This window comes from Chlamydotis macqueenii, chromosome 7, assembly GCF_036417535.1.
Source record: "Chlamydotis macqueenii isolate bChlMac1 chromosome 7, bChlMac1.mat, whole genome shotgun sequence".
In the NCBI taxonomy this organism is placed as follows: domain Eukaryota; kingdom Metazoa; phylum Chordata; class Aves; order Otidiformes; family Otididae; genus Chlamydotis; species Chlamydotis macqueenii.
In genome coordinates this window covers 196,437-208,314 of record NC_141562.1, presented here as the reverse complement: position 1 = coordinate 208,314, position 11,878 = coordinate 196,437, and positions in this window count along the sequence as shown.

The window sequence follows — 11,878 nt, the reverse complement described above, 5'->3', positions numbered from 1 at the left end:
CATGTAAGAGTGTGGTCCAAGCACCATGAAGTTCAGGGAACTCTGTTCGTGGGTAGTAAATCAGCTGTTCCTTTTGTGGCTTTTGATCACTGTGATTCAGCCACATTGCATGACAGCTGGTTTGCATGAGATGATCAGTCTCATCTTTTTGTAACTCTTTCAGAACTGGGCTAGCTAGAAGCTTTATCACCAGGTAAATGTTCTTTACCCATTTAATTGTCATTACAAATACCACAAAATGCTGCATTATTCACAAGACCATGGTTTAACACCAGCACTAAGGAATCTGAGATTCCTGTTCACACCACCTTCTTGAAGGCCTTTTGAGCTACACCAGAACGATGGTGGAAAGGGACCTGTCAGTGCCCTTAAGAACCCTCTCCTAGAGCATAGTCAAGACCTTCTTTGACAGACTTAGACTGTCTTCAGGGGAATCTACATTGTACGTGGTTTGCCTGCAACTGTACTTAGAAATGTGATTTAGTTATGTTTTGTAACATAGGACCCAAAATTCACTTACTTCACAGCACACAGACAGTAAAGGAAAGTTACTGTCTCATTTGAAATCTCATTCCTTCTGATTCCACCCTACTCAGTTTTTTGTTGGCTCAGAAGGGACTTAGACCCTGCAAGAGCATATTGATCTCTAGCAACAGGCAGCAATATACAGAGCCAGAGTCTTCAGCCTGGTAATTCCAGCATGTGCCAGAGCTGTAGGATCAGGCAGCCACAAATGGCTCCCTGTAACCTGGGTGGGGTGGAGAACCCAGCCCATAATACATGCTTTTAGCGTATCTGCTGAGAAGCGAAACTCCCTTCCCTCACACTCACCACAGCACAAAAGTATTTTGAATCCTACAAAAAGCATGTCAAAAATCAAATTTCTTGCCAGCAATAAAGAGAATGAGGAATGTGTGTAGCTAGTCTGTTGGGCTCAAAGGAGGAGATTAATCACCAGTGAGGGAGGATGACTGTAGATGGCAAGTCAGCATCTCTGAGTATTTTATTTTCCTCCCCTCATCTCTTCCTCCTTTTAAAATGAATTCTAAGAGATTGTTTACAGTAGAGTCCCCTCTGCATGCTTTGGCATCTTCTCTGAAGTCAGCAAGTCCCGTCCTTTCAGAAAACACTGGTCTAGAAAACAGCCTTCCTTGAAGACAAAACAATGGGTGCAGTGGTTCAGGTGCAGCTGTAGGTGAGGCCTTGGAGGGGGGCTGAGATGGCCAGCAAAACATCCAGGGGTAACGGGAGGGAATCCCAGCCTTTGAGAACCCACTTAGTATTTTGCCATGTCAGCACATATCCTCTCCTCTCCAGATTTCTGTCAAAATTCCCAGGATTTCACCCCAGAGATTTTCTGCACCTCTAGAATCTGCTGTTCATAAAAGCTTCTGCTGTGATCCAGTCAGACTGCACAGCCCAAGAATGAAAGGCTCAACATAAGGGATGAGAAGAAGACAAGCCATGATAAGTGGTAGCCTAGTAATGCTCTTCTTTTTTAACCCTGAAGCCACAGAAAGCATTATGGTAGAGACTACACGTGGAAACAATACAGGATAAGCTACAGGTCCCGCGCTGGTGGAGATACTGCACTTGGATTTAAAAATACTGCATTTGGATTTAAATGTAAACCTAGAGTTTTTATGCAACTATAGTCATTAAAGGTCACATAGTATCACCGAATAATAGAGATGTTAATTACACCCAGACTAAATTCTCTGTCAGATCAGTCCCTGCCCTATGGTTCAGCTAGATACACTGTTTTCCATTTTGTCTCAAACTCCTGACTGGAGAGTGAGGTATTTCCTTTAATGCTGTTACACTGAAACCAAGACCTACCTCATGTACAACGTATTGCAGATTCACAGGGAATGGGAAGCTCTAGAAAGTTGTGAAAATGCAGCCTTTCACTCTTTTTTTTTAGTTAAGAGGCAAAACACATCAAGCTTCTCTCAGAAGATTTTATGCTGTGGTCTTGATCCTGAAATGGCAGAAATACTAATAAAGCCAGTGGTTTTAATCTGAAGGCAGGTTTTTAGGTGGTTTTGATAAAAAGTGTATCTACAGCTCTATAGGTGCCTCTCTGGTACAAACTCGCTCTTTAACCTTAGTGCTGGGTACATAAGCAGAACTCCTACTTGAATCTGTAGATGCATCTAATTGATACAGACCTCGCAGAAGAGAGTGGTGCTCGGTAAGAGATCCACTATAGATCAAGCAAGCTCACCCTCTATGGGGCAAGCCTGTAGTATCCTCGGGTCTGTGCCATGTAACGCAGGTACTGAGGGGCTAGCACTGAGCTTTCTTTTTTCCTGAAACACTAAACTTTATCCCTAGGACCTACGTTGTAATCACCAGGAACTGTGAACAATTGGGATGCTACCATGCAAGTCATACGAGTGCAGCTCATCGGTCATTAGTGTACTCTGCTCACGTGGAAACAGCCCAGGATCAGTAAATCTGGCTCACAGCAAAAAGCCAAAGAAATCTGAGTATTGTGGACTGACATAATTAGGTGCCAGATAGGAGGGCTCAGGACATACTGTACAGACTATTTGTAAAGACACGTTCCTGGCATTTTGAGTCCATAAATAATGTTTGCAAAAAGGTATTAGGTGCCTTCTCCAAGGGCTGCCAGAAAAAAGAAATAGGCAGACCAGAAGGAGCTTAGGCACATTCCAGTTTGGGGAGGAGAAAGAGGCTGCAAAGGCATCTCTAGCAGAGTTATTATGGTACCTTTATGATATGTTTGCCTTTTCTTACCCAGAGGGCAGGGGCAGGGGAAATATGATTCCTTGCTCTGACAAGGGTAGAGATCGAATGCTGTATCTGTATGGACAGCATTCTCTTCTCTTGGAGCCACTCCTGCAAATGTGTCTTGAGCCGGACTGACAGCAGCCAGAGGGGGTTCTGACAGCTGCTCATATCCCAGGGAAGTGGCAGGTATGTGAACCGATCACATTAAACTTGGACAAAGCGAGAGGAATGAGGAAAGTGTTTGGATCTGTGCAAACAAATCTTTTCTTGCTCCATTCTTTTTTACAAGGTTGATCCAGGGCAAAGCATCAGCTCTTCAACCCAAACAAAGCAGCACCATGCAGGGAGCACCACAACTCTGCTGATGTCCTTGGTGTGTTCCTGCAGGGGCCTCAAAGCACTCACAGCTAAAAGAAATGGATTGTAATGATAAAAGAGAGTTATCTTTGCTTTATCATCATATGCTCAATAAACTCCCACGAAAACTTAGTAAACTCCCCCTGCTGCTTCCCCAAATGCCTGTGCCTCAGGTCCAAACTCAGTTACCCCTTTAATCCTGTGCAGGAGATCCAAGATCAAAGTTGGTGGGACTTTGTTTCATCATAGCTATTCCCAGCACCATTCCTGGAATTCAGACAGCTACTGGTTTTCATTCCTCAGCCATGGGGTAGCCAGATCTGACACTTCAGTGTTAACCCCTGGGTTTGGCACAAATTATGAACTGGAGTCTGTCTCCTGAAAACTCCCCTGCTCTGTGGAAGATGACTCCCCTTCACTATGGTACCCCGTGGGGATAAGTTTTTGATTGTGCTTGCCCCATGGGTACCAACATTTCAGTGACAAAGAAAGCGATCCCTACACAATCTGGGATCTTCTGAGATGGAATGTGATCTATAACTGAGCATTATATTATCCCTGGGAGAGAGGGAAGAGAATTGAAAACATCATACATTTACTGGAAAAAAAACAAGACCAGCCCAGTATTTAATCAAAACATTTTGTTTTGTTCCATTTGTAATTATTTCCATCCAATGGACAAATATTTTAGCAATGAAAATGACAGTTCCCTTCCATGGGCAAACAAAATAAGAAGTCATGTCAGTTCCCGTACAATGCCACAGAGAAGGTGACATATTTTTAATGCTGTGTTGAAATTTTCTTTACTTGTATTCCAGTAATACTGAAGCCATCAATTTACGTTTAATGATCTATTGTGTTCAGTGCTGGAGGGTTTTGTTAGGGTGCTGGTGGGAAAACCAAAGATGTGTGAGGAAAGAAGCTGAAATGTTTCATTTCCCCTGAAACACATGAGAACATGAATATGAACACTGAATATGTCCTCAAGACTGACAGAGGCAGAGTTTCCTAGCAGATGAAGACCAGCCTGACAGCACAGGGATTTATTGTCATTGCCAGCTATGCTGGTACCTTGCATTTTTTAATTGGAAACTCTAGTTTTCACCTACTGGAAAGAGGTAAACAGGAAAAAAAAAAATCCCCCTACCAGACTTGCTCTTACACTCTAACGATTGTCACAAAATTGAGGCAATGAATTGCAGGTAGCTTGGTTTTAGCTTATTGAGACCTCATGCCAACCACGGGCTCTCTGCAGGTTTGCTTTAATCATCATGTGCCCCTAAAAAGGGTAACAGTTTACAAAGATTTCCTACAATGCCTGACTACCCTCCATTCCCTGTGCCTCAGGTATCTATATTCCCCACAGAAAAGTGGAAATAACTGTAGAGACTTCCGCTGCAAAGCACTTTGAGATCTACCGGTGAAACACCAGTAGAAACACATTGCCACTTCCCAGAGCTCTCAGAAAGTTGTCAGCAATCACAGTTGCCTTTTCTTGCCTAGAACAGGCCAACCATTTTCTCATTAATAACTTTTGACTTCAGTGCCCAAGTGAAAAGTGTGAAAAGGGAGATGTAATCCATGGATATCGCTACTTACTTTTAAGTGATTTTTCACCTAAGAACACCACGCTGGTTTCTGTACTGTCTTGCTGTAAATCCTGCTTCCTGGTACTATCTCTGCACCTCGCCCATCCAACTCAACAGGTATATTTTCATGCCCTCTGGCAATAGCTACTCTGCGGAGGAGTAAGCATCTGCCAAGTGTGGTTTAATACTAATTAATGCAGGCTCCTTGCCATTTTCTCCTCCAACTCAAAATGACAGTGCACCAATCACACATCGTTTTCACCGGCACATCATCTGATCGCGAGATCAAAATATCCCACTGGGATCCAGCTGCACGGCCCTTTACTGCAGCACAAACAGAATTCAGCTGCCTGCCTCTCAGACAGGTGTGACATTTGGGGACCCACCTTACATTGAATTAAACCTTTGTTAGTGTGTTTTGTAGCAGAGAGCTAGTGTGTGTGTTTGTGGGAAAGCAGCATCTGGTTTGGGGAAAAGGAGGAGGGTTTTGAAGAGCAGAGATTGCCCAACATGTGCCCACACAATATAGGGAACATTCCCCACCTGGGAAACAACACTGGAAAGACCAGGAGGCCCGTCTGCTGGCTGGTGGGATGGGGAGAGAACAGGGGTGTAACACTCTCCCTTGCAGGAGGCCAGCACCCTGATAGCAAGAGAGGGAAGATGGCTCCTTTTTTGTGAGGGGAAAGCAGGGTGGCCACAGCAGACTTGGTAGGCCAGATCTTCACCAAAATACCAGGATGAAATCATAACTTTTATCTGAAATATTTAGACCTGCTGGTACCAAACCTCACATTAGTCATTGAGAGCTCCACCTCGTCCTCCTTTTGGGTACTGCTGATGTTGTGAAATCTTTTTCTCACCACAATTCTTTCCACATAGTATTTTCTGTGCCAGCTGGTCTGCTGGCTGGTCTGCTCTGAGAGGCCAGGAAATCTGCAGAGCACCATCCTTCTAGTGCTTTCAGCTAAATGTATGATGGCTTGCAAGAAACTGAGAGTTAAAACTGATCAATGATCCAAAAATTTTAGGCTCTATGCCAAAGAATCCCCTAAAAAAAAACAGTCAGGTGCTAACTAGAGCTGTCTAGCCTGTCTGGCTTTGTCTGTCTTATATCCCACTGTCACCCATGGCTTTAAACATTGCCTCTGTTTCTCCTAGAGCTCTCTCAAAGTGTTTGTGAGCTACCCAGTCCAAATTTGTGTTAAATGTCTGTACAGGTCCAGGTGTTCAGATACAGGGCTTGGGTATGTCCATACCTGAAAACTGCCAGATCATTAGATCGCATGTGTGGGAATAGCAAGTGAGTTACAGACCCACTTGTATATTTGCATCATGATGGATTTTCTCCAGTTGTCTTTTTTTTTTTCTGAATTCTAAAGGTTGTGAGCCATTGCAGGCATGAATTCCTACAGCCAGAAAGGTTAAATATACATATATCCATCTACTGGCTACCAAGAGAAACTAGCATATGAAGAGAGCGGCTGAGGAGGTTACAGTTAAGGAATATTTCTATTTCAAGTGGACAAACATGTAACGCTACCTGCAAGGCTTGCTGATAAGAACGTGCAGATAAGAATGTGCAGACACTTGGGTTAGTGCTGGAGCCAGAAATGTTACACCAGATCTGACGAGGAGCGGTGGTACATCACCATGGCTTCTCTGCCTTCAGCATCCTTCAGCAGCACCGCGGCCACACAGCGAAGCTCAGCAGCTTCCCAATGACCAGCAGCGTAACCACTTGTGATCCCCTGAGCTTTTTTCTGTGTTACAGAATTACACAGAATTCTGTGTTCAGAAACGCTCTGAATTATACTGGCACACCTTTTCAAAAAGCAAGAGCTCTCTGTTAATAAAAGAGGTCTCTAAGGTATGATCCTGCAGATCTCTACTGTCTTCAAAGGAACATCCACAGCAGCTTATGGATTTCCATTGGCTTTCATCTTTGTTTGGGCCAAGTCATCTACAAACACAAGGGCAATGACAACAAAGGATTGCTATTTCTGAGGTTGCTGGTGGTCAGGATGAGTGGCTACCGGCAGCACACTGTCCCCTGTGCCTGCCATTGTGGATGGCTGAAGTGACACTAGTCAGGGTATCTGCTTCATCCATAAGAGGAACAGGGACACACCCAAGTACAGCAGTTCTCTGGCGTTTCAGCTAAGGGATGCAAACTTGCCTCCAGTATGGGGAAACTGGGAGACAGAGGAAAGGGGCACTATTGTCTCCCCACACCCTCTCCTTTCCCCTGCTCGTTCCTTCCCCTTCACTCACCGAATCCTCCCCCAGCCTTATCGCATTCCCTCCATTCCTCTCATCGCCCTGTGAGCTTGCCTCTGAAACACTGAGCCTGCACCGCTGCACCCCACTGGCTTCCAGATCCCCTTACTTAGATCTGTGGTATGGGGTTCCTGGCTGCTGCAATGACAGGGGTGGGGAACCCCTGGCCTCCCACTCGTCTTCGTCTCCCACACCTCTGAAAAATATATATATACACTCTCTATCCACCTCTGCTATGCACAGCACCACGTAGAACTCCCTTCTTCTTGATGCTATCTATTTACCATAACTCAGTTTCCATAAACTCTCTTCCATTTATTCCTCACTGAAGCATTCTTATCTTATCTTGTAAACCTTACTTGACATCAAGCAGTTTGGTGTTTATATGAAAAAAAAAGGGTTTGGCTTTTAAAACAGTTCAGCAGCCACAAACAGAGCTAGATCTTCAGAGCAGCTTAGCCTGCATTTTTGGGCACTAAAATGAGCAGCCAGTGGTTCCCAGAGGGCTGTCTGTAATGGTCTGCTTCGAAAATGTGACTTTAAATATCCCTGGAACAGCTAGATGTGGAACCTTTGCTGAAAAATCAGACTCTAGCTCGGTGCCTCTCTGCAGCCAAGCTTACCTGCAATCTGCTCTGCAGCCCTTTGCAGCCCTTCCCTTGTTTCCTGCTGCCTTCTCAGCCTGCGCGAACACAGGTTATCAGGGCAAGGGTAAGTCTGGCCCCTACCTACTGCTGATTTTGACAGACTGGAACTTGACCGATTCAGTTCACAAACTTGGGACAATATTTTATTGTGTTTTTGCCTGTTCCTTCACATTAAAACTAACTCAGCAGTGAGCAAATTGTGCTGTCGGACTGCAAATCACAGATTCAAAGCTGGGTCATCTGGAGGTCAGTATTCAATCTCATTCTCTTTTTTTTTTTTTTTTTTTTGTTAAAAGCACTGCCAGAAACTCTGTGGAAGGCACCAAAGAAAGCTTTCCTTACACGAATCCACTAAAAATACATATACCCATTATTTTCACCTGGCATGATAGCCCACGTCTTAACTCATCAGTTCAATTGTAGTGGCTTTCAATGAAGGATTGTTGTGCAGTGACTGTTTTGGTGTACAACAGTTTGGTGACATCTGTCTTCTGCCCTGTGAGTCGTGGAGCACCACAGGGTCATGAAGTGATGTATCACAAGCCTCCTGTTATTTCAGGATATGGAAATATCTCTCAAGCACTGCATATAGACTATGGATTCATCATGAGCCAACCTGGAAATTTCAGTCTGAGTGGCAGTCTTAAATTAGTAAGCATGGGGAAGTCTGCAGTAAAACAGCAGACTATCTCCATTCATCCCACACTAAACAAGCATACAAGGAGAAGCAGAGTTTTATAGATAAAAGCACAAGTAGCACTGCTAAGGTGAAAGTCACAAAGGTCCTGGTCCCAACCCCTAAAAGCCCTTGGTAGTATTTCATTTTCTTCAGTGGGCTTAGATCAGACCTGATATGAGTATATCACCAGCATTTCCCATCTGGACCTAGAAGAGCCCTGCTCTGGGGTTAGTTTGGAGGGGAAAAAAGTGTCTCTTTATGATGAACTCGCTTTTGTTACTCTGGACAGCAGTGGTCACTCATTGCTTGGTTTAATACAGACACACAGCTTTAATGACCACACAGCTTTACAATGGAGATTGGCTTTACCTCCTTTTTTTTTTTAGGCAGGGAGGTAAAAAGCACAGAACACTGAACTGATGTGCTGAGGAGGCAGAGCACCTTGATGCTGGTGTCAAATCTGAGCTCCTGTGCCCACGTGAAGGAGGTGACAGTCATGGGGCCAAGCAGCAGCACGCACCTGCTGCTTGCACACAGTCATGTAGGCAGAGCGTGGCGTAAGGTCCACAGTCACGTTACCAGCTTCAGTTCACAAACAGCAGAGCCAGAGATATCCTCCGGGATGTCCAGAGGAAATACACACCCAAGAACTGCATATCAGAGTTGTACACAAATGAAAGAGCATTGATTTGGCTTCAGCAAGAGATTTTTTAAATAGCAGGTTTGCAGAAACAGATGCTATTTGTAAAGTATGTCCTGGGGTTATCCAGATGGAGAGAGTACAGAATACTCTCTTCTCATCAAGGACAGTTGTTTTCAACCTTTTCAGCCTGCAAAGCCCCTGTAAACTTTTTCCAGTGGAGGTTAGGGCTTGTGCAGCGTATTTAAACATACTCACAGCTGGCCTCAGTTACTTTTCTTGAATACTGGAGTAGCCAGATCCACAAGAACTGGCAACCACTGTTCCAGGCTGATCTTATGGTATCCTCTTTAGTGAGAGCCCATGTGGCATCTCAGTGCTCCTGTGGCATCCGGGGACAAGAGAGGGCCATCATTTAGCTGGACAGGGCGAAACACCTCATTCCTGAGCCGAGGTTCATGTACTGGATGTCAACAGTCCTCGGTTCTCAGGTTTTTTTGTAGGAGGTGTACAACAATGTTTACCCCCTCCAAGCATGAAACAGTCAATTCTGTAATCAAACTGTGAAAGCGTAATTATGAGTACAATTAAGGTGAAATATAGCTCTATTGAAGTTGGTAGGAGTTTTATTATTAACTAAAGTTTCACCTCTGTGTGTCGGGTGGATAGTTTCCCTATTCAAGCAAAGAAGCCATTATTTAATCAAAATGACATTTATAATGCAATGCCACTATCATATTCAAACCTTGAGGACATGTTTACTTTAATAAGTTCTAATTAAATTGCTACACAAGAAAAATATTTCTTTCTACTGATGTCTGCTTGTATATTCAGGGGAAAGCAATGCAAATTGCCCAGGATCTCCATAATTGCTATTTGTACTGCTTTAAAGTCTAGCGATGTATTTAGCAAGTCACATCTGACTCTTCTCTTGCACTCCACTGAAGCAGAGTGCTCTAAACTGAGAGCAAGCTTTCCAAATTAAAGCAATTGCTGCATTTACAAGGATGCAGCATTTGCAACAAGGCAAATGAGGCAGAGATTCCCAAACCCTCAGCCCTGTTAATTGCAAGGTTTAAGCAGCACTTTCACAGCCACTGGGATTCTCCAGGGATGAAAAGCAAAGAAACAAACAAGCTGAGGGATGCTCTTGATACTCTTGCTCCCCAGCTCTTGCCCAGGACACAGTGCTGGCGTGTGCCTGGCAGATCCTGCCCAGCCTGGCTGCTGCCCAGCAGCAGACCAAGTGAGGGCAGAGGGTACCCCTCATTCTGCACCTGTGTGGTGGTTTAGCCCGGATCACCACACAGTTTCTTATTCACCCTGCCCCTACCCAGTGGGACAGGGGAGAGAAATTGGGAAGAAAGGAAAAAACTCGTGGGTTGAGATAAAAACAGTTTACTAAAAATACTAAAAACTACAAAGCTAACAGGATATAAGGATATTAATATCTACAAAATATACAAAATGAACAATGTACAATTTCTCGCCACCCGATGTCCAAATGACCGACGCAGCCCGTCCTGAGCAGCGATCACAGGAACAACACCGAGCAGCAAGCAAAGTGGGGAGAGCAAGCTAGCAAGGTAGAGGGAACAATGCCAGCAAGCAAGAGAGAAGAAAAGAATGCCCAGGGTGCCCAAACGGATACCCGACAAGAAAAGGAATAACTGAAAATGATGCCCCCTCCCATGGGCAACCCCCACTTATATACTGAGCATGACGTTTATGGCATGGAATACTCTCTTTGGCCAGTTTGGATCAATTATTCTGTCTGTCTTTCGCCCAGCTTCCCGCATCTGCACGTTAACGCGACCTTAACGAGACTTGGAAAGCCAGACAGTGTCCTTGGTCTCATTAACAACAACTCGTATCATCAGAATGTTTTTATCAACATTCTTCACACACAAAATCCAAAACACACCGGCTACTGAGAAGAAAATTAACTCCATCCCTGCTGAAACCAGGACAACCTGGCAGAGTCATGATGGGGGCAGAGAAACAGGCCAAGCCTAGGCCTGGCTGGAGCTTCACGTGGCTGCAAAAACCTCAGAGGGTGGAAAGGGAGGCCCAGGTCAACAAAACTGCTCTTCTGAGTTCCTCCTCATCACCCTTTCCCCTGATTTCACACTGGGAAACTCCCTGACCCTTTCCTCATGCCCTCTGATCTTTTCTGTCATGGTCCCTGGATTCCTATCTAGTTTTACCAGTCTCCTCTAGACAAAACAGAGCATGAAACTATGCAGCACTGCTAGTGCACTCAGCCAGGGCTTTGTGGAGAGGAAGAGCTCCTGCTGCCACGTACCCAGCCCTGCTGTGCTACGCTGCCATGCCGTGACCCTCGCCTTACCCTGCCCCGTTGCTGTATTTTCAGGCCAGCGCCTGGACACGCATATGTGAGGTTGGACACGGGACCATTCACTGCTGTGGAGTGGTCTTTGGGAAAGGACAGGACCTGTGGGAGTGGGGACAAAGCTTGGCCCAGCTCTCGGGGATGCCATGAGCCAGATGCAGGGTCAAGCCTGGGCTCATGGCTGGGCACAGGCTCACAGCCCCCAGGGAGGCCAGAAGCCAGGTGGCAGGAGGCACAGCTCTTCGAGGCAGACACCCTCACATGTCTTCTGCTCCTGGGGCTATGATCACCCTACAATTGCCCATCCATCTGTTCTGGCATTAGCTGTGAGGTGGTGAGAGGAAGGAGAAGGCTGGCCCCAAGGCAGCTCCTGTGGCAGCAGGGCTCTGGTGAGGGGTGCTGCTCTCTGCTTGGCGCAAAGCAGGGAGATGCTGGTAGGTGAACAGGGACGGGAGGTTGCCACAGTGCCTCTCACAGTAACCCCATAGCACCTGTCAGGACTGTCCCACAGAGAGACCGAGCTGAGGGCTACTGAGCTAGAGGAGATGCTGCCCTCCATCACAAAGATAAAGAATC